General features: G+C 44.5%; 1 long non-coding RNA gene across 1 annotated transcript in view; it reads right to left on the bottom strand.

Annotated features, from left to right (window-relative positions):
* Nucleotides 1-15566, bottom strand: part of LOC111825915 — a 44964-nt gene extending 29398 nt beyond the window's left edge. Inside the window, exons 1-2 of the long non-coding RNA XR_002829150.1 lie at nt 15267-15566; nt 4646-4695 (exon numbers count right to left, since the gene is read on the bottom strand). This is a non-coding gene — a long non-coding RNA (uncharacterized LOC111825915). The remainder of the gene's footprint in view (nt 1-4645; nt 4696-15266) is intronic.
* Between the last annotated feature and the right edge of the window lie 8108 nt (nt 15567-23674).

Below are 23674 nucleotides of genomic sequence, written 5' to 3'. Positions count from 1 at the left end.
TATATTCAGACAGTCATGTTGGGGTACACAGATTTTAAAAGGGAATGCTACTTTCAATGTGTGTTGTGTTGTTTTTTTTAATTACACTATTCTGTCCCTGAGGACTGACCAATAGACTGTAAACTGAAAATATTTACTTAAAAATCTTAAACATCAAGATTATTAAAGTAATGATCCAAACCTAGGGAAATCTTAGTTATTTTTATATTCTATCACTACCTGCTCTTTGAATAAGCAGTATTTTCCTTGTGTGGCAATCATAGGTAATCAACAAGGTAAGACCGAAAGATTTTTATTTAAGCTTTAAATGTTGTGACAACATAATTCAGAACCAACTAGCGCGTGGTTCTGTGGAGACAACGGCAATCGCTGATTCCCACGGGGAGTTAGATACCGAGTTCTTTGCACACGAAGTGAGCTCAGCTTTCTCCCATCTTCCCTCACGCTATGCACCCAATGCTCAGCACTCAGGACACAATAAATGCTGTTCACGCCATTGTTTCTTCTGCCACCCAAATTATTACAAAAACGGAGACAGATCCAAACAAATCCACCCCTAACTGTAAGAAACACAACTAAAACGATGCACTGAGAGTGACCTGGAGTGTTTTTTGTTCACGCCAACAGCAGCAGCTGCCACGGACTGAGTGCTTCAATGAACCGAGCATTCTGTTTACCTTATTTCACGACAACACAAACGCTGAGACTTTAGGACTGTTCCACACTGAAGCTCAGAACTAGCAACCCACAACACACTTACTGTTTCCAATCTTACTTACTGTCCTACCCTTTCACTCACACTTTTAAAAGAAGTGCCTGGCTACCTGCTGTGACTTCTCACGCCTTTCATTATCAATCCAAGTGCCTTGATGAAAGGAATAATAGTTTCTATTTTCACTTCAGTTTCCCCTCTCGGAAAATGGCCAGAAAAATTGGACATGTATGAAATACTTTGAACAAGTTGTTCTTCTTATTTGGGGTTATTAAACTCAAAAACAGTATTTTATGTTGCCAAATACTGTTTAGGTTTCTACCCTCATTTGTCCCCTTGCACCATTAACAATATCCTTTTCAGTTCCGTCCTCCTCTGGTTTGGTACAGTCTTGTCCTATGACACTTCGTTCATCTTTCGAAATGAAGGGAGGAGGAGACAAATGCGGATGGAGTGGGCCATGGCAGGGGCTGGGATTAGCTCCCTCTCCCGTATACTCCCAAAGCCGTGCTTAGAGGGACTGTCACACACATTCTAATGTTTTTCTACTGGCTTTCAGGCATGCACCGTGGCCTAGGAGTAAACAGGACAGAAAGCTGTGATATGTTGTCTCATTTACTGTCTATAAAACCTTAGAAATACTCTTCAAGGACAGGTGGGTATTAGTTTAGTTTTGTTTAAAAGAACCATTTAGCCCTAGCCAGTGTGGTTCAGTGGATAGAGTGTCAGCCTTGGACTGAAAGGTTCGGGTTCTATTCTGGTCAAGGGGACATACCTCAATTGCAGGCTTGATCCCCGGCCCTGGTAGGGGCATGTGCGGGAGGCAACCAGTCAATGTGTCTCTCTCACATCCATGCTTCTCTCTCTCCCCCTCCCTCCTACCCCCTCTAAAAATCAATGGGAAAATATCCTTGGATGAGGATTAACCTAAATAAATAAATAGAAGCATTTTGCACATTATAATCTTAAGTTTTGTCGTATTCACTGAGTAATCTTAAATGTATATAATTATGTTTCTTTGATAGATAAACTTGCCTCTGAAATCAATGAAGATTTTGCTAAAATAAACATTGTATAAAAGTCACTATGATATGTTAATTAGGGCTTCAAAATAAATAAGCAATAAATTTTAGATTCTTGTTTTCTTCAGCACTAGACTTGTAACTAGAACCAAATGTAACTCATATAACAAACCAGGCTGCAAGTCTATGCTGTTTAAAACGTAAGTTCTTAACTTACTAGTATCTTGGAAGAATTGATAATGAATTATTATCATTTTCAGAAGTGTTCAGTGGATCCTGGTTTGTTGGATGCCTTACTAAATTATCATTTTGTAGCCCCATTAAGAACACACCAAGGGCCCCTGGCTGGCATGGCTCAGTGGTTACAGTGTCATCCTGCACACCTGCCTGGGTTACAGGTTCCATCCCTACCTGGTCTTTGTCAGGCAACCAACTGATGTCTCTCTCTCTCCCCCCCACTCCCACCTCCCTCTAAATATCAATGGAAAAAATATCCTTGGGTGAGGATTAACCAAAGAAAGAACACACAAAGATAAGAAATCCAGTTTCACTATGAAACACTTTCCCCCATTAAACATCAGCTGCTTACAGGGTGATCTGGTATGGCTACATTTCAGTCCATTGAATGTTGAGCTGGAAATCCTAAAAATGCTTGAGGAGATGAGGTGAGTGACTTCAGTGCATTCCAATATACAAGCTTACCTGCACCCTATGAAAGTTTAAGGTCCTAAAATGGACAATATGAGTGACTTCAAGATAGAAAAATAATGCAACACTACATTTGGGCCAGCAGATGTCTCTCTGAAGCTCATGACACCAACCAAAACACAAGGTATGGAAGATACCCTCCCGTTACTGAGAGTCTGTGACCCCTGGACCAGTAAGGGCATGAGTTGTGAGATCGGACTATAAGATTAGTTATGTTTCTGAGAAATTGAATATGCAGAATCCAAACAAGTAAAGGAATTAGTGAAAAATAAGTGTGCTACTTTTTTTAATATTATTTAATATGCAAGATATAATAGTACAGAGAAATCTATTTCATTCAAAATGGTAAATAAAATGATTCCTGGCCAATAGTCAGGAGAGAAATGTCAAATGTCAAACAGAAAAAGTGTTGAGGAATGAATGGTATGTGATAAAATAGAAACAGCAGCTTAGTTAGAAAAGGGGAAAGCCTGAGCATAAGAATTAAGTTAAGGCAAGTTTGAGGGATTTTAGGCATAAAAGAGACTTGCACACATTACTACTGAATATGGAGAGGAAGGCATATTCCTCTCCATACCATAGCATGAAAATATTACAAGATTGTCGAAGTACAACTGTCTAGTAGGTTCTGAAACCTATTTTGAGTTGCATTAAAAAGAAGAGAGGATAGTCATGGTGGTATAAAGTACAGCATAAGGAATACAGTCAATAATATTATAACAACTATGTATGGTGTCAGATAGGTACTAGACTTTTCGGGGTGATCACTTCATAAGTTATATAAGTATCTAATCATTATGCTGTATACCTGAAACTAATATAATGTTGTATATCAACTGTGATTAAAAAATAAAAAAAATTTTTAAAAAAGGAGAAAAAAGACAAAAAAGAAAAAGTGATAGAACACAATAGACTAGAAAATTCTATCCCAACTCGCATATAGTATAGGTATTATTAGGGGAAACCATACATTCACATGTACCAACATGTGTACTGGGTCCTGATATAACACAGATTCTTCCCGTGGGCACCAACAAACAGGTTTGAAGGCCACTGACACCCTGTGGGCACCACCAGTGCCCACCTCTCTCAAGTTAATAATGTCATCTGTAATGCCACCAGAAAGAAAGGTGACTTCCAAAATCCCAGAAGAAAAACATGGCAAAACAGAAGACGACCGAGTGTTTAAAATGAACTTGGTATACTGTGAAACAGGAGTCGGGGGAAGGGAGATACAAGCTGAATGCCAAGTAGGGTAATGTCCAACTCTATGAAATCGGACCTTGGGCCCCATCCCCCACCTGGCGTCTTCTCCCAACCGGAGTTCAGCGTGCTCACGTGATGAGAAAGAGCCCAGGAGACGGAAGAGTCAAAGAGGAGAGGGAAGGTGGGACGGCCAGCATCACTCCGGCCTGCAGACCCACGTCTCCCCGCAGTGAGGTAAAAAAGGCAGGAACTGGTGCTGGTGCAGATCCAGACAGATGGGGACAGTGAGGAGAGAGGTGACAGGTTCGACTCTGCAATCTCAACACCAAGCCCAGAGCCTGGCACATAATACGGCCCTTGTAACTGTCCGGTGAACGTGCTAGCAGATCTCAGCAGCACCAACAGTTTTGTGACATGAAGTCAGTGCCAGGCAGGGTCAAGAGTTTGAACCTTCCTATTCCAAGTTATCATTGCTACCACCAGAGAAGGTGAGGTTGTCCTGACTGTCGTCCTCTCTTGCTCTCCAGAAGCCACTGCAGCGACTGTCTGCAAACTGAGCCATTTCCCCCAATGATAAAGAACTATCACTTCACGAATGTTAAAGAAACGTGTTTTGTTTCAAAATTGAAATGGATCTAACACTTACAAGGTCATTTTGAATGAGTGCTCAGAAGCAAGACAAATGGGAGTTCATGTGCTCACGGTGCTCCAGGATTAAGAAATCCCGTTTCTCAGGCCCTGTAACGGGTCACACAGAAAGCAGGCCAGAACATACCAACGATGCTCACAACTTCTTTAGGTGCAAATGGTTCGTTTTTGTTGGATAGTTTTTGGTTATATGACTGGTTTCTTTTGGGCTCAGGTACATTTAAGAACTTAGTAACAGCAAACACTTATACAGTATTTACTATGTGCCAGGTACTCTCTGAGGACTTCACAAATACTAACTCGCAAAAATTTGACTAATGCATATACATACCCTGCTAACTTCGGTTACCTGTTCGGTTGATCCCATTCCATTAAAAGTATGTTTCTTCCATTTTTCTCCTGCAAAAGATGAGGAAAACACTGTTGGTGAGTATTCACAAATGCATAATGCATTTCATATCACTGTTTGATATCTTCTGAACTTGAGAGTACCAAAAGGGCTTCATTAAACTTCAGCCAATTAGTCCAGCTGCCTACCTTGACTCAGTTCCTAAACAGAACATTAAGACAGTATCATTATATGTAGAGATAACAGGATATTTGACAAATACCTCATAGTCTCTAAAGAAATCAACACACATAATAAAAAGTTAGATGCACAGAGAACCAAGCTATATAATAAAAGCCTGAACAACCATTACAGCAGAACGACCAGAACCACCGGTCGCTGTGATGCTCACTGACCACTAGGGGGCAGATGCTAAATGCAGGAGCTGCCCCCTGGTGGTCAGTGCACTCCCACAGGGGGAGCGCTGCTGAGCTAGAAGCCAGGCTCACAGCTGGCGAGTGCAGCAGCGGTGGTGGGAGTTGTGGTGGTGGGAGCTGCAGTGGTGGGAGCACTAAGGAGCAGCAAGCAGGCGGGCGGTAAGGAGCGAGGGTTCCCGGACTGTGAGAGGGATGTCTGACTGCCAGCTTATACCCACTTCCCGCAGGGAGCAGGTCTAAGCAGGCAGGAGGACATTCCCCGAGGGGTCCCAGACTGCAAGACGGTACAGGCCGGGCTGAGGGACTCAATCCCCCTCCCCGTGCACGAATTTTATGCACCAGGCCTCTAGTCTATAATAATAGAAGTGTAATATGCTAATTAGACCAAATGACCTTCCGGAGGAAGGCGTCGGCCGGAGGGAAGCCCAGGTCCTGGGTGTGCCAGAGGGAAGCTGGTGCTGGCAGCCAGGGGAAGGAAGGCCTACTCTTGCATGAATTTCATGCATCAGGCCTCTAGTTTATAATAAGATTCTCCTTGACTCTGAATCCTTCTGCATTTAATTTGCCTTTTCAAACTACACGCCCTCTGAAGATCTTCTTTAGGTGGGCAGCACCTTTCCCCACTGGATGAAGTAATTGCTGTTCTAAAGGTAGAAACATTTGGTGGATGTAGCTATTATAGAGTCACTTAAACTTTTTGTAAATGATCATGGAAAAGCATCATTAAAGGGAAATGTTGCCTAGGAAAGATAGTTGTTCAGAAGTCTCCACCAGGTGACATCGGAGAATTCATGATGTCTACATTCTGTGCCTCAACTCTGCTGGTTCCAAAAGTGATCAGATCCAAAACTCACTGTTTCCAGAAATGATCATGCTTATCAATACTGCCTCATGCCAACAGAGCTCACAACAGACCAACCCACACAGAAAGCCATAATGCCTATGTACTCATTTACAAGGAAACATAATTGTCAGACAGCCTGGACATTAGCTCCCCCCAGCTTGACTAATGTATCACATTTCTCTAGTCAACAAATACTCCTAAAATCCCAGGTGTAGGCACCTCACTGGCAGGTCAAAGATCAAGCCAAACTAGAGAAGGTTGTTCAGTGAGCCCACCAGAGCCATCACAAGCTGGATGCCAACGTCCTCCGACATTCTCTCCAGACCAGCTGCCACCACCCTTCTGGACGAACACAAAACAACTCTAGTGGTTTTCCAGCTTCCGCTCTTCCCTCCCTCCCACAACGCGTCCAGAGCAATCATTTAAAAATAGAAAACAGACCACGCCTCTGCCCTACCAAAACCCCTGTAATGCTCTGCGTCAGTCCTGTGATAAACACCCAGCAGTGGACGTCAGGCCTCGCTCTGGCCCTGCTCTCCTCTCCCACCATCTCACACTTCAGCCACTCTGGTCTCCTTCTACTCCCTGGAATGCACAAGACCCCTCAACACCCTGGAGATGGTGCACACCTCTGTTTCCTCTGCCCGGAAGTGAACGCACACACTCTGCCCCCTCCCTCCAAAGCGCACATATGCCTAGTAACCTGCAGGTCCAAGCTCAAAGGCCACATGACCTCAAGACTAGGACAAAGCTCCTACAGCACCTTCACCTTCTCCTTCATAGCACCTGCCACCGTTTATAATCCCACATTTCTGTGGTTATTTAATCTACATTTCTCTCTCTCACTAGACCATCAGAGGCTCCATGAGGGTGGACACTGCTATTCTGTTAGCACGCTGCAGAGGAGTGGAGATTCAAGAGACAGTGTATTGAATGAGTGATGGCTCTGGGCTATTAGAATCTGTTGCATCTATCGCCACGACGGGGATAATTCCGCCAGGCAGACCACATGGCTCCCACGGGTGGGCTCCATCCTCCGCAATGGACACTCCCACGTCTGGGGTGCCAGAAACTAGATGAGCACCAGCCACATTCACTTCTGTAACCTTTGTTTTCTAGACTTCCATGGCCAACGTAAATCTTGCCATGCTAAATGAGAAATACAGCACAAAGTTCAAGATACATTTGGAGAGCAACTCTGCAGAGAGACTTGTGGCAGGGGGTTACTAAGAAACACTATAAACAAAAAGGAAAACATAAGTTGCAGCCAAAGGAAGTCCTTGGTGAGACAACACTGGCAAACAAATACACATGCAGGCAGGCGCGCCCAAAGCAGTAGTCCTCAGAGGAGGGGGCATGGGGGCCGAGTTGCTGTGGGATGCTGCCACAACCAAGGGGCTGACAGCGGGCAAGTGTGAAGATCGCTGAAGGAGGCACCTCCTCCTGTCCCCAGGCCCGACTCTGCATGCCTGGCACACAGGAGACCTGCTGTGTACCAACTGTGTCCTCCCATTTGCCTTACAAATCAACAATTAATTGGCCTTCCCTAACTTACCATGTAGAACGGTTTAAATGGCTCACAGCTGCGGTTAATATTTTAAAGATGTTTTCTGACATTTCAGTCCTTTTGTGCAATGAGGGTGAGGACAAAACTGGTAGGAAGAAGCCCCACAGTGCATTCGGCTCTAAATTCATATCTAGTCATGGGGTTGAAGAGGGCCAACTACACTCGTTCATTCAACAAACAGTATGCACCTTGACTAAGCCAGGCATTGTTCTAAGGGTGGGGGCACACACTCAACAAGACAAAACCTCTTCTTTTCAAAGAGGTAACATTCTTAGAGAAGACAGACAATGAACATTTATTAAGTAAAATATAGGATATGTCAGGTGTGTGTGTGTGTGGAGGAGGGCATTAAATTTTAAACAGGGCAGTCAAGGAAAGCCTCACTGAGAAACTGGCACATGAGCACAGACCTGAAGGAAGTTTGGGGGCGAGTCGTGTAGACATCTTCAGATGGTTCCAGGCTGACATCAGGAAGTGCCAAGGCCCTGAGGCAGAAGTGTGGCCTGTCTGACTGGGGCATGCAGTGGGATTCTAGGCACGATGGGCCTTTGGCTTTTATTCCGAGAGCCAGCGAACACAACTGAGATGATTTGGGCAAAGGCAAGTATGATCTGGCTGCTATGTTGAGACAAGACTAAACAGAAGGCAAGGGAGCAACAGCAAGTCCAGGTACTGGGCTACTGAACAATCCAGGCAATGAGATCGCAGTGGCTCCAACTAGAATGTAGCAGAGCCTCTAAAAAGCTAATGGAGTCTTCATGGAACTTGAAGGAAATGCCCTTATAGTCTTAATCCTTTTACCACTAAAAGATGTTGTTGTTGTTTTTTAATTGTTACTTTTAAAGAAGAAAACCTAGTGGATTTTTATCTACTACAGAGTAATAGCTGATCACCACAGATAGTGGAAAAGGTCAAACAGGCCCAAAAATCTTTGCATCACATTATCAAAGAACTGAACACGTGAGAACTTGTGTTAATGGTTAAGTACTTGTTATGATATATTATATCCGCACTTTTTGTTTACTCTGAAAATAAAAGGCTCCCCTAGGTAAGGAGAAACATCATCCTATACGTGTGACTGTGATAGCTAACGAATTATTTAACAAAAGGTTTCCCACTTGACGGTCTACTGATGTACAACAGGATAAACCCACAGGTGTTGCTATTCCAACAGGCCCCAGCCAGTCCGGTCTAGTCCTCGCCTCTGTCCGCAGTGCCCGTCGGGGCTGAGCCCAGAAGGTTCCTTCCTGGCACATCATGGAGGAAGCAACACTTTTCTGCACAGACCCTTTTCCTTGAAAAAACCCATGAGGGTAACACGATGTCAAGTGAAGAAGGGACATGATGGAAGTCTAAAAAGGAAATTAAAGTTCCCTTTTTATTCTCTGCTCTATGGTTAATAGGGGGGGAGGGGGAGGGGTATGGATGGACCTAGAGGTATTATGCTAAGAGAAGGAAGTCAGACAGAGAAAGACAAATGCTATATGATTTCATTTATAGGTGGAAACTAAACAACAAAACAAACACAGAAATAAATTTATATAGAGAACAAATTGTTGCTTATCAGACAGGAGGGGGTTGAGAGGACAGAGAAAGGTAAAGGGATTTAGGGGTACAAATACCGAGCCATGAAAACAGCCCAGGGCTGTAAAGTGCAGCACAGGGAATACAGACAACAATATTGTAGTAACTCTGTGAGGTGCCTGGTGGGTACTGGAAATATCGGGGGAGGAACTGTGTGACTGTCTAACCGCTAGGCTGTACACCTGAAATGGAAACGAAATAATACTGAATGTCAACCGTACTTTAGAAACAAAACAGCCCGGCTGGTGTGGCTCAGGAGCATCGACCTATGAACCAAGAGGTCACCAGTTCGATCCGGGTCAGGGCACATGCCCGGGCTGTGGGCTTGATCCCCAGCAGGGGGTGTGCAGGAGGCAGCTGATAGACGTTTCTCTCTCTCTTCCTTCCTCTCTTTCTAAAACATCAATAAAAACACGTATTTTTTAAAAGTATAACAAAGTAAGCACAGATAAAAGTGGAAAGGAAAGAAAGTCTTTACTAGGGGAGACCACTGCCTGTAACTGCCATCACGGCAACCTTGGAAAGCTCCGGGGCAGGGAGGCAGCTCCTCCTGAGACATCAGGCCACGGAGCAAGTCCTCCGTGCGGCAAACACCCGTCCTCCCCGAACAGGACTCTGCTGTTGAAGCAAACACCATCGGAGGCCTGGGCTCCAGCTGGAAACAAAGCTGAGCTGGTTCCTGACATGCCACACTCAGGGCCGATATGCCTCACTTATTCAACTTTTCTCACTGTGTCCAGGCAGGCAGATCACCGTGTGAATCAGGCACTGTCATCACCCGCTAGGGCGGTGCTTTGAACCGTCAATGTGCACAGGAATTGCCCGTGGGTCCTGTGCAAATGCAGGTTCTGGTCCAGGGGTTCTGGTCTGAGCCTGACTGCGTTTCTAGGAGGCTCGTCAGCGATGCTGGCGTGCTGTTCATGGACCGCAGGCTGAGTACACAGTGGTAAACACTTATTCTCTCTCCTTCCCCTCTCCCTTGGATTCCCTTGCAAGGCCCACTGACAGAGACGGAAAAAAGTGAATCCAAGACACTCTTTTTATGGAAAACAAGATTTTGCCCTCCATCGTCAGATAATTAAACCCCAGCCATCAGCAGAGAGTCTTCTCTGGGTGTCCTCAGCTAGCTGATCAGATCGGAAACTTCTACTTGAACAACCGCGTAATGTTCTCCTCCTTTCATCCTCCCTTTCCTTCACTGATCCACTCCCACGTAGGCAGAAGTCCCTGCAAAGGACCACTGCTAACAGGAAAGCTTCTGGCTTCTACAGGAGGTGAGTAATTCCAAAATTACTGAACATTTTCCATCGCAACCTTTTTTTTTTTTTTTTTTGTAAAGAGGCTAATCCACAGGCAACCCTGGCTTGGCCGGGAAGGTACGGATATTTTATCAGGGATTACTCGCGGTGCCGGCTTCCGTAACAAGCAGCCCCTGGGAATTCCTCTCCAGGGCCCAATCCCTCCACTCTCAGGCAGAGGGCTCTCACGTGACACATACGACCGAATCGCTCCTGCAGAATATATAACCGACATTCTCTAACTACAGGTAATTCACATGAAAATGGAACCTGAGTTATAAAATTCCCCTCTCGACCCTTAACTTCTGAGCGATTTTAGTTCATCCCAATTCATTTTTATAACAGGTATGTACTTCTTTCTTAGTTTGCTTCCAAAGTGTAAGAAGCAAAGTGGTGAGATTATTAAAAAAACAACAACAAACAAACAAACAAAAAAACACTATTTCTCTAGGACAAGGATCCCAGGGCATGTGTGAGAAAGGCCGACTTCTCCTTTCTCCAGGACCCTAAGATGACCGGAAGGAGATGGTATGGTGGGAAGGCAGCTGGACTAATTCCCAGACTGCTTCCCTCGGGATCCTGTAAAACCAGGGGGAGGACCCAGCAGAAAAGAAGAGATGAGGGTGCAGTGGCAATAACTGCTTTGGAGAGGAGATGTACGAGCTCAATCTAGGAGACCACACCCCCCTGTTGGCAGACTCTGCAGAGACCACAGAATCATCACTGGGTTAGAGTAAATCTACTGAGAAGGATAAAGGTATACACCGCCTGGGGCAAGGTGTCAGGAATCGACAGACCAGCTACCTATGAAGGCACGTGGCAGGGAGCAGACAGGCACGTTCTGTGCTGCTCTTCTGACTTGAACCCAGAGGTCACGTAGAAAAGGAGAAGGATTTGCCATAATGTAAGTAAACACTTTCTAACAAAATATACTTTTAGCCACAGAACTATTTTTTTTAACCAAGCAGTGAGCGCCATCCCTGCTGAGATTGCCGCCTCCTACCCTGCCCCTCGCCAGCCTCTGCACCTCGCACCCACACTAGCTGCGTGCCATTCCCCGAGGGTGGTCCCATGGCGCTCCGCTCCTGAGCACTGGGCCTGGAGGGTCCTCTGTGATCCCTGTCTCCCTCCTTCGGGGCAGGTTAGAGCCTGCTCCTCTTCCGGTCACTTCACACCCCGCTGCCCGTGCCGCCTTCCTCTGCTGCACATGCTCTGACTGCGAGGCCTGTGAGGGCAGGGTCGGGGGGTACTTGTAAGTGCAGGCAGAGGGGAGGAGGGAAGTGAAGAGATGATGCCTGGATTATCGCCTGTGTATACGGTAGAAGGAACTCCAATACTGGGAAGAAGTTAGTTTGAATGAATGTACTCTATGTAGAAAGGTAAGAATTACTGTGGCCTTCATTAGGGTTTATCATCTTATGTGTGTTTTAGGTATCATTTTATGTATGTAACAATCTATTGTTAACAGCTAACTGCTTTGAAATAGTCCCAAAATATTTCGTTTTATGTATATAAATACACATATCTGCACATGTTGTTTAATAATAAAATTTCCCCAAATAAGTTTGAGCGTCCTCCCTCAACCCCTCACGGGTGACTGTGAACACATTCCCACCCTACAGACACCTCCCACAGCCTGCTTCCTGCGGCCCCACTGTCTCTCCGAGCTGCAGCCCTGATGGCGACAAGGTGCTTTCTGGGCCCTGCAGGTGGCACTGCCCACCCAGGCGGCTGTGGGGGAGGCCTGACCAAGAGGCCACAGCCTCCGGGCAGAGGGTGGTGGGGCCTTCTGCATATAAAACTGCCACCCCCTTCCCTATTGCAGAGGGGAGCACAGTGGCTCTCCCCATGACGAGACGGGTCGAGCCTGGGAGTGAAGGGAGGTCTGTATTTCACATCACGAGGCCCTGAGCACAGCCACACGGAGCTGCACAGGACAAGCAGCAAACATGCTGAGAACAGGATGTCTGGTGGTTACCCTCGATCAGAGGCTGTTTGTATAATTTTCAAAACAAAATCTTCTTTCCTTTTAATCTTGCCAGTTCTTCCATGTATTTGAGCAGTGAGTTCTGCTGCCTCCAAAGTTCCTGTCGGCCAGGAGGGAGAAGGCGGCTTCTTGGGAAAGCCCCATCCAGATTCTAACTCCTGAGCAAAGGCCCCCAAATACCAGCCTCCCACCTGGAAGCCAGGCCACTTCCTACCAAGAACGCACCCAACACCCACCAGCCTGGCGTCCCCAGTCCTTCCCTAATCGGAGAAGGAAGCAGAGGGAAAGGCGTGTCCCCGAGAGCTCGCCTGCAGAGCACCCCGAGGGGCCGGCGGAAACTGAAGGGAGTCAAGTGACCTTAAAGCTTAGCTCTGGCCGAGGATGTGTCCCTGGGCTGCAAAGCCCTCTCTCCACCCACCCCAGGCCGCTTCCCACAGGATGGACCTGACACACGCCTGTTCTCACACTCGGAACACACCTGCTCTCACGAGAGGACTTAACCAGGACAGTGGGATTAAATGTTCAATAGGCTGAAAAGAAAAACATGAACCAAGCCAGGAACCAGGAACCGAAGGCCACACAGACCACGTGTCCTGATGTTGCTGGCATGTACAGGACACTAGGCCTCTCTGCAGGGTGTACTGAGCCACCCTCACACACCTCCTCAGGACGCACACCTGTAGCACACCCCGTGCAAAGGCGGGGGCCAAGGGGCAGGGGTCTCCTCAAGTCCCCACTACAAGAACCACAGCAACCCCGGGACATTTCCCGAGGCCTGGCCACAGACTTTGGAACTTGTGATCCATGCAGGCAGCCTGTGGCTCATCATCGCATCCCGTGCGCTGCCACGCTGGGCTTGGGAGAAGCCTGCCCAGTGCAATGCCAAGGGACAAATAAAGGGCCAGATTTTAGAAAACAAAGGAACAAGTGGGAAGAGGGGGGGGGTGTCCCCCTGAGGTCAGGGAAAGGAGAGAGAATAAGCATTTTTTAAAAGTGAAAATATTGTTTCTCTAGGAGAAAGGAAAGAAACGACGGGGAGACGCTGGCCAGCACAGCCTCCTTCCTGCAAGAACGGAGAGTGCACATGGGCCTGGGCGTGTGCTTGTCTCCACTCCCGCCCACCCACAGATCCCGGGGCAAACACATTCTTGGCTGAGCAGGTACGTGTGGGAGGCCTGATTTATTTTCCAACTATTAAAGCGTTGCCCAGAACTACTTAATCAGAAATGTTCAAGGTCAGACATTCAAATATGGTGTTCTAGCCTTACAAAATAAATAACTCTGGGGTCTGTGGGGCAGGAGGGTGGGGAGTGTGAGGAGGGGGGAGAGGAATTAGGCATCCTTTTTTAAAAAAATCTAGCTTCTTACCCACTCTTACTTTATATCTACTACATATTCTCAGAAAAACTGACAAACTGGAAAAACACTAATAGCTACTTGTAATCTAATGCTTACTCTGTGGCAGGCACCATTCTAAACACTCTGTATTATATATTAACTTGTTTGTCCCTCAGTAATCCTTCGAGGTGGGGACTATTATTACATGAAATCATCTCTATTTACAGATGCGCAGAGAGGTTAAGTGACTTGCCCACTGACCAACAGCACCCAGCAGCCTGTATCTGCAGTATGCTGCACCCCCTCTCTAGGCTCAGAAAAGCAAAATTGCAACAAGAGCTCTTTTCTGTTACAGGATACCTAACTGATTTTCCCTGTACAGTAGAGTTTTCTTTAAGCCACTTTCCTGGGGAGAGTTATCAGAGCCTGTCCCCACCACAAAGTACAGATAGGACAGTACCAACCCTGCTGCTTAAAAGGCCATATAAGCTGGAAAATTCCCAAGGCTCAAACCACAATTCCCCTCACACACGGCCTGATTAGAGAGGCAGTTCTAGGAAAAGCTTTGATCCCTGTTGAAACGTACGAGCTCTGGGAGGTGCACACTGAATGCTGTTATCAGTTTGTAGGGAAAGTTACACTGTTATCTTTTTAAAATACAGTTTAATGATAAGACCTGTAGGGGGTTTCCAGGTACTCGATTCACCTGTCCAGTTCTGACTTGCTCCCCTGCTGGGTGCCTCGAACTCTCCAGGACCTGGCTCGCAACCAGGTGCTCAGTATGCCCGAGTGGGTGGACACATGAAGAATGAGTGGCTATCATTCTTACAGAGCCCAGGCTTAGGGTAAATTTATGATGCACGTAGGTATTAAAGGGGCAGCCAAGTTAGGCAAAATATCACTGGAAAGGCCTAAATCTGAGCAAGTTAAATCGCTGTCTGCTGGGAGTAACTCTGGAAAAAAAAAAAAAAACCTCAGGCATGTTTAAATATTTGAGAATGGTCCCTTTTAGAGATTATTAATGAAGTACTTTTTAAAATGCATATAGAGCTCATTTATTAATGAAGAAGGTAATCTGCTTAAGAGAATAGTGTCAGCTACATTATTTTTCCCTAAAAGTATACGCTCTCGGAAGCTAAAGTGGCCTAGAACATCACTTCTTCTCCCTAAGAGTCTCATATCCAAGTCCTCTATGCCCACAGGACCGCCCTACATAAGTCTCCTCTTCCAGAAAGTCCTCCCGGATTTTCTGTCCAGAAGAGGTCACTCCTCCATCTGTACTCAAAGGAAGTCTGTCCTTTCTTTGTGCACATGAACTCACTTTCTGAGTTATCGGTTTTTCCTCATCTACACTACCGAGTTGTCCCCAAATGGATCTCTGTATTCCCCAGGAAACCAAACATTTTTCCCAACACAAATCAAGCATCCAGTCAATATTAGACTACTGTTTTTAAAAAGACTCGTATGGAAGTGCTCCAAAGATACCACCACCATCTGTTTCTAATGTTTAAATGTATTTTAGATATTTTTATAAACTGTAATTATTTTATAAATGACACCGAAATGGCACATGTGCAAACTTCCCACCTGTTGCAGATACTGTGTACCCGGTGCCAACGACTCCGTCTGGGGGATCTAGGCAGTCCCCACGGTGGACTCATTCTGCACCTCTTGGACTTCTTATAAGTGCGATACCGAAGGGAAGCGGCAGCTCCACCTCAGCCTGTGAAAAATACTGGTGAGCACGGTCTGCTCTCATGAGGTCGGTCAAGCAAGCACACGGATACCAGGCCACTCCTGAGAGGGCTCCCACTGAGTGCCAGGCGAGGCTCGGGGGCATCTGGATGGCCTTGCTTTCATCACAGTAGAAAGTCCTTTGTGATAATATCCTACTTGAGAGAGGGTAAATATTTATTCTAAGAATTAGATATTTCCTGTATGAGTCTAGATTTATGATAAGGAATGTGAGCAATTGTTTCCATAAGGTTAGTTAGTTACAGGGTTACCGTTTTGAAACAAATATTCCCTCCCTTAGGCTGGCTGCACTGAGAAATATCCTGGGATTCTAAGGCAACTTACTTAAAAACAAAACTAAAACTAAAACTCTTGTTACCATTTCCAAGTAATTACCTACATTGGGCTTTAAGATATGATGCATTTAAGGCAAAGTATATAATTTTATTAAACACAGAAGCTGGTAATATGAATATAGCTATCAGAGTTACTATCAACACCTGATTTAAGATTTTAGTGTCTTTGTAACTGTCTCATTGTTCTTATTCTTCAGTAAGCATTATAAATGTAAACTTCAAACATTTTATACAAGTAAAATGTTACTGTATGTGTTTTATATGGTAGATTTCATCCAAGATTTCACTTGATGAAAGGATTTCCTGTCCCCCAAAAGTCTGAAACCAGTCTCTGGTTTACGAATACCAGTGTATGGACCAGCTGCACTGGCCCCAGGTGAGCTTTAGTAACATGGATTCCTGGGCCCCTTTCTCAGTAATTCCTTTCCGATAGACATGGGATGGAGGTTTAGAATCTGGTTTTAGGATTAAAAAACAACAACAAAACAAAGTAAAGGAAACCACTGATCTAATCAACATCACCATCTTCAGAGAATTCTTGGTCAAATGCTTTGATAAAATCAAGACAAAACCTGCCGACAACATACCCTACCCTTCATGTGTGAACTCTTCACAAAAGGAAACATTAGTTTTGCATTGTCTGTCCTCTAGTGAACTCTCGTTGGGCCTATCCCATATACTTTTCTAATAGTTCAGAAACAACCTACTGAACATTTCTCTCCAGAGAGCACTTGGCTTCCAGAATCTCTGGCTTTATTTAAAATTTGGACAAAGGTTGTTTGTCTCCTGTATTGCACCCCTTTTAAGTTCTACGTGATTTTTCAAAGGGAGTCGGCTTTGGGGGTCTTTGGAGAGAGTAATTTGCAAGCTCCTTCAGCAAACTGGAGGGTTTGAGAACCATTCCTTTCGACCAGCAGTCACTGGGTATCTCCCCACACTCAGCTACACTTCCAGGGGGATGGCTGCAGCTCTGCACTCTTTTCAATGAAAAAAAAAATGGTATTTTTCTTGCTTAAAAAGACTGGAAGTAAAACAGCAGTTGAGCAGAAGCACAGATTTTTGACATGGAAGGCAGAATGCAACTACTCCACGCTGATTTTTTCAGGTAAGGGAAACGCACGGAAGAAACATCCTCAAGGTGGAACCGTCGTTGGCCATGTGAGAGCTCAGCAACCACATTTCCAGGGTTTGGTTACCAAGAGCCAGCTAATCTGAGTTCACATGCAGATTCTTCCACTCGCTCATCCTAGGCTCTGGGCCAGACCCCATGAGCCACAATGTCCTTACATGTAAAAATGGACTATGTTATGTGAATGGTTATGCGAATTAAAATGAAGATACTTAATGGTCTTCCAGAATGGTATCTGACTCCAAGTAAGCACGCAACACACGTTAGCAGTAGTTGCAAATAGCTTTGTCTCTTGCTGGTGTTTTAGAACAGAAGAGAATTCACTGGGTCTGGGGTGGACCAACCTGTAGACCTCTGAGTGTTCATGGTGGCGACCAAAGGAGTGAAGGTGCTGGGAGCCCTCAGAGCTATGGGTGTGAAGGTTGTGGCCTTGAAAATGGGAGTTACTCAACCCCTGGGGCTGATTTCCCCAACACTGAGAGGGGAAGGGCTGCTGGCCCATGAAGGGCAAAGCCTTGACCCTCACAGCTGCTGGGGTTGGGACCCGATGCAGGTGGCTGGCAGCTTCTCCTGGGGATGCTGGTGGACACATGGTCGCGGGGAATTCTGCTAAGACCCCTGGGTGAGCTGGCCATAGTGGGGCAGAGCCGCTGACCGAGCCTCCCTCAGAAGCACACTTTCCTCCCGGGAGGCGAGGAGTGCCAACAATGACAAAGAGTAAATTTCCCACCCCCTGAGAAGGAGGAATCCTCACCAGATTTCATCTGATTTAGAAAAAAATGATTTCCATCAGGTTCAGCCTCAGGTTACACAGCTTGGATTCAAATCCAAGTTGGTGTGTCTGATCCCAAAGCCCTCACTCCTGTTACCCACACTGCCCGTTCAAAACCTGCGTTCCACGGGGTTCCACAGGCTCTGTCTTCTTAGGTGGAGATTAGCACCTAATTTCCCAATCAAATATACTGTCTAACTGAAAAACAATTTTTTTTGGTAGGGCTGTCCGAATGGCCTGGATCTACGGGGTTGCACTTACTATGCTTCCCTCTGCAAAGGAAGACTGGGAGAAAGAATATACTGTGAAAAACCTGCATAAAAAGCAATGCACGTCGGATTTCTAGAGGTATGTTTAAACCCAGAATGAGAAACAGGCCTGGAGGAATGAATGCACCAGAGTAAAGTAAGAAAGTTTCCCTGGTTCCGATCAAGTCCTGGGGGTGGGCGGGCAGCCAGTCAGTTATGTTGGTAGAGACACACTGTTCCCAACGTGGCAAACAGCTGGAAGAACAGAGCGTCTGGCCCTCCATATACCTGGGCTTTGAAGGAGGATCTGATAGAAGCAGAAGTCCTGGTCGATAGCCAGATGTGAGGGGTTTGATAAGACATCTCTGATGGATTAATGAATTTGACGTAACCCAAATAACTCTCTGGTTTCCAAGTTATACTGTTAGTGAATTCAAGATGTTCTACTGAGAAATGAGACATGGTTGCCGCGAGGTAGTCGTGCAGCAAGTGAAGGAGACGAGGACTCCTCTCTGAGCTCTTTCTCCCCGCAGGGAGGCTCAGCCATTGCTGGTGCACACACTCTGGTTCATTACATGCTGATTTCTCCTTCACAGCCGGCTACACTTACCAGGCTGGGTTCCTGTCGATCTCAGCCTGTTTGCAGCTGGTCTCCGAAATATTGTGCTACTGTGCTCCAGGCTAACATTTATCAAGAATAGCGTTCATAAGAATGGCCCAGACCTTGGGACCCTTGTCCCCTCTCACAGAACCACTAGCAGAGGCCAGATTTACACAAATGACTTTACGCCATATACCAAAGGAAACAGTTTAAATTAACGTATTTCCTAGTTGTGAAATACATGGCTTGAGCATATGTGAAAAGATGCCAAAAGGATTTCTATTTGTCCTGCTGATGGTCAATGACAGAAGTGAAAATCCACGTACCAGGCTGTGTGGGAATTAAGCAGGTTTACCTCAGAGGCTTAGGGAGGATGGAGACCATAGAAGGGTTAAGTTTCCTAGAGCTGGTTGGAGACCAGCATCACCGCATCGCATCACAGGGAGCTTGTCACAAATGAAGAGCCCTAGGCACCATCCCAGAGCCACTGAATCAGAACCTGCAGGTTTGTAAGATCCCCAGGATCTGCCTGCACGTTCAAGTCTGGGAAGTGCCGCACTTAAGTAAAATCAGAAGGCTACACCTAAGTGCAATTTTCGGTTCTGTAACTGTAATCATCTATCAGACCTTTCTCATAAATTAAAATGTTCCTTAAATATGTCAAGAGAAAGACTATTACACGCCTTGGAAATGTCCTGATATTCACCCATCTGTAAAAGCCGGACTTCCACATGCGTGAGCCACGTCCAATGTTTTTCTGGATGACGCTTTGTTTTCATTTTTGTTTCTAATTGTCCTCAAATGATAGCAATTCCTAGGACTTTATAAAATCTAAACTGAAAAAAAGGACAATTTTTAAAATTCCTTTTTACCTCTTACCGTCCTTTCTCCTCTGTAGCAATTCATTAATAGTATGCTAATTCTTAAATTTATTAATGGGGAGTTGTAGATGACTACAATTTGCAAAACAAAATCACATCCTCTTAAATTGTCTCAAGTTTCTTTCAATTCATCTGTGGTTTAATTTATATTTCTGAGCCTGATCTTCCTTAGGGCAAAGGATGAATTTTATTTTCTCCAGTGTCACACACTCAGGGAGGCTACAAGGGAAGGGAAGAATACTTATGGTTCACAATTTAGGTAATACTTATATAGATACCTGCAAAAATAATCAGTATACCTTATCAAAACAAAAGTTAAGAAAGCCTGAGTTACAGGAAATTTCTTTTCTTCCAAGTTTAAAACTAATTTTCAATCATGTTTGAGTGTGTACAGATTGGGGAGACCAAGTGAATCATCAAAATAAATAAATATGTAAATAAGTAAATGAAGATTACAGAAACAGTAAGGGGATCATTTGAATGCAAATTAACCTTAAAAAGTAGTTACATCAGTGAAGCATTGTGAACTGTTCTGCATTAAATACTTAAATCACTCATTCAATGAAAATATTTGTGTATTCCTATATGCCAGCGGGGCATATTATTTTAGTGGTCCCGGTGAATGTGCCTTCTGGTAGTCACAACCTGTGTCATGCCCTCCCACACCAATTCTGGGCTGGACCCATGGGATGTTAGCAGGCATGATGCTAGCAGAAGCCTGATAAGCACTTGCATATTGGACTTTCCGAACATCTATTGATATTCAGCTGCCATATATGGAGGACCAAGCAAGCCAGGTAGAAAGAGAGATCAAAACTGTCAGCTGACCCCATTAAGGTGATGGGCGTATGAGTGAAGCTATCTTGGATATCCCAGCCCCTGCCACCATCTTGCTGCAACCACTCTAGATAAGCAGAGAGAACAGCAGGAGAGCCACCTAGCTGAGCCCCAGCCAACTCACAGACTCATGAGCAAATAAAAGGAGAGTTGTGTTAATCCAATAAGTTGTCAGATGGCTTGTTACATAGTAATAGGTTAACTAAAAAAAAAAAAAACTACTAAGAACTATAGCTGGTTTAGAATGCAAGAGACTTATTTATTTTCTGCTTTCTGTCACAGAGTTACAAAAGATAAGCTCATATTTAAAAGAACATTTAATAAATTCAGATAGAAAGTGTCAAATGATTGAATAAATGGTCTTACTGATAAAAAAAATTTAGTCTTTTCTCTATAAATATAGAAGTGGGAATGAAATACCACTAAGGCAAAAGCAACAAGAATATCATTGAAATCAAAGACGTTAAAGTCAGTTTTAAATGCTAAAAGCATTTAAAGCACAGAAGTTAGAAACATTCCACAATCAGGTAAAGTAAACCTAGAATTGAGCTAAAGGTTTGATATCTATTTAAGCCCAGAAAATTATACTCAGGTTTCTATTCCAGATCTTCTGCAACTGGAAAGAAGGAAGAGATGGGAGGATGGAGGGAGGGAAGGAGGTCCTGCAAAACCAGAAAATGTGTTCATCTGGGAGTTCCAAAAGAGTTGAAATATGAATTAAATAGAGGGAATGATTATAATCTACCTGAAACAATGCTCTTTCACATTATTGAATAATTTTGTATTTATTATCTTTTATCAAACTCACAGTAACTTTTAAGGCAGAGATCTTTTTTTATTAAGAGAGACAGAGAGAGAAACATCAATGTGAGAGAAACATTTGATTGGTTACCTAACTTCCTAACGTTCATACCCAGACCTGGACTGAACCCACAACCCGCGCAGGTGCCCTGACCAGGAATTGAACCGGTGACCTTCCGGAGCACTCAGGACACGGCTCAATCAACTGAGCCATACCGGCCAGGGCTAAGGCAGAGATGCTTAATTTGAGAGGAGGAGGTTCACAGACCCCTCTAAGAATAATAACAAAACAAGAAAAGTAAGGGCCCCAGAAACACAGAACTACACATAGAGCTTTAAGGAAGACCATCTATGAATTACATGTTAGGAATATATGTTCTCTAGTAAAATAGGCATTATTAGCTTAATTTCACTGATGAGTAAGCTCAAGTATTCAGACACTGAGTGACCTAAGATTACAAATTAGTGACTGACAGGTCCACCAACAGAACTTCAGAGGTCATACCACTCAACTCTGTCTATGACTCTCTTTACAACCAAAATAGGGCTGGGGAGCCAGAGGGAAACAATTTCTTCCCAGTTTCCTGTTTAAACAGGGCAAGAAATGGGGAGGCACATGAAGATGGAGGAAAGAAAGATGAATGGCCAGAGAAGACCAGCCCCTCCCTGCCCACAGCATCAGTAATGTGGCCACTGGAACCTCATTCATGTACGATACACCAGATACCCACCAATTCCAAAGTTCCTAACTTGGAATGCAATTTCTGTTACCTCTGTTTCTATACAGAATTTATCATCTATTTCACGGCTCTAGTGTAGACAGGCGTAGCGTCCTCTCTTGTGCCCCTACCAGCTTCCACAGGTCCTCCCGGGAGCAGCAGAGCTAACCGTGGCTCAGGCAAGGAGAGGGATGGACAACTCGACTGTGCTCCAACCACCCTCAGCACTTCTCTGAGGGACGTTTGTATATTCCTGTGTGTGGGCTCAGTGGCTCTCCTCACGGTGAAGGTTTCCAACCTCTGAGTGGAGTATACACCTTATTCCATTATTAATCCGGCAGTCTGAGCCTAGGTCTTCGTTCCAATTGGCATCACTAGTGTGAATTTTACAGGGTGCAGACTGGAGATTAAGTCCACACTCGAATTTGGATGGTATAATGCCCAACACGCATACAACAGTTTTTGGGGACGGTCTAATGTTACTTGCTTTCTCTTATTCCCTATGTACTTCAAAGCACTTAGCAAAATCCGTATACAGAAAGGATGTTTCTGTGTTTGATTGTTTCACATTCGGTTGAAAATCTTCTAGCTGACATATCTTTAGGGATGGTTACCAAGTTGATTTTCCCCTTTCTCCACATCCATGGAAACACACCCAACCCAGTGCTACAGACCATCACTGCAGATGGAGAGCTGGTGAGGTTGTTGCCAAATTATTCTATCATTTCCAACGTCCCTGGTGGCAACTACCACACTTGGACCACAAAGATTAGGCCACCTGAGAACATATCCAGGAACTTGGCAAGTTTCTAAAATAACTAGTGGCAGATCAGAGGATTACCCATCTCCAATCTCAATCTTTGATCAGAAACTCCTATTGTACAATAAGGTCATTTTTTAAAAAGACCAACAAATCTTTAAAAATATTTATCTGCCTCTCTAGCCTCCAGCTCCACCCATTCAAGCCCTACCCATTATTCTACTTTCTGCACAACTGCCACCTTTTGCATCAAAATTTCCAAAAAAAATACACAAATTAATTCTTTCTCTGGGAGAAAGAAGTGCACTCCCATGGCACTCTATCTCTATTGCCCCACCAGCACCATCCTTTTCTACCTTGTATGGTTGTATTTCTTCTTTAAGCACCATGAGTACAGGAACTGTGTGGTTTTGTCTTTCCTTTAGTGCCTAGCATCTTGCACATACAACGTGTGTGTGTGTCCTGGGAGGGCATAGGGATACGTACCAAGATTTACAGAGCAGTTATTATGCCCTAGGCACTGTGTTTTACCTACACTACTGCTTTTTATCTTTACAACATCTCTATCAAGTACCACCCCCATTTTGCAGATTAGAAAACGGAAATTTAGAGGGGTTATGGCTTGGCCAAACTTACAAAGCTAGTAAACAGCAGAACTGAATTTCAAATTTTAAAGCCAGCTCTAACTGATTCTAAAAGCCAATGCACTTATAGAGTTAATATTCAATAAATCATTTAGTGAACAGCAATTCTATGCAAGGACTGTACTGAGGAGCTACTGGGAAAGAGAATGCTTTAAATTCAACAACTATACTACAAAGTAGTGACAAGTCCAAGACAAGAGTTTGTATAAATGCTAAGGATGTTCAGAGAAGTATGACATCACCTTTTTTTTGGAGGTGGGTGGGTGAGTGGAGAGATTGAGAGTAGAATTCAAATAATCATGAAAAAGAGTTAATAATGTTAAAGATTAAACTGGACTCACCCTAATATTCTTCCTAAAGCAGAAAAGCAAACTAACTAATTACATTGTATCCTTGACAGATTCATATACTTGTTTTTTATGTTTTAATATTAATTCTGGAAGCATTCAATAAATATTTAATGATGAAGAAAGAACAGGGAAAGGGGTGTGGGGTTTGTAGTATTCCTCAGAA

The sequence above is a fragment of the Myotis lucifugus genome, unplaced genomic scaffold, assembly GCF_000147115.1.
Source record: "Myotis lucifugus unplaced genomic scaffold, Myoluc2.0 scaffold_46, whole genome shotgun sequence".
In the NCBI taxonomy this organism is placed as follows: domain Eukaryota; kingdom Metazoa; phylum Chordata; class Mammalia; order Chiroptera; family Vespertilionidae; genus Myotis; species Myotis lucifugus.
This window is presented reverse-complemented; position numbering and strand designations above follow the sequence as displayed.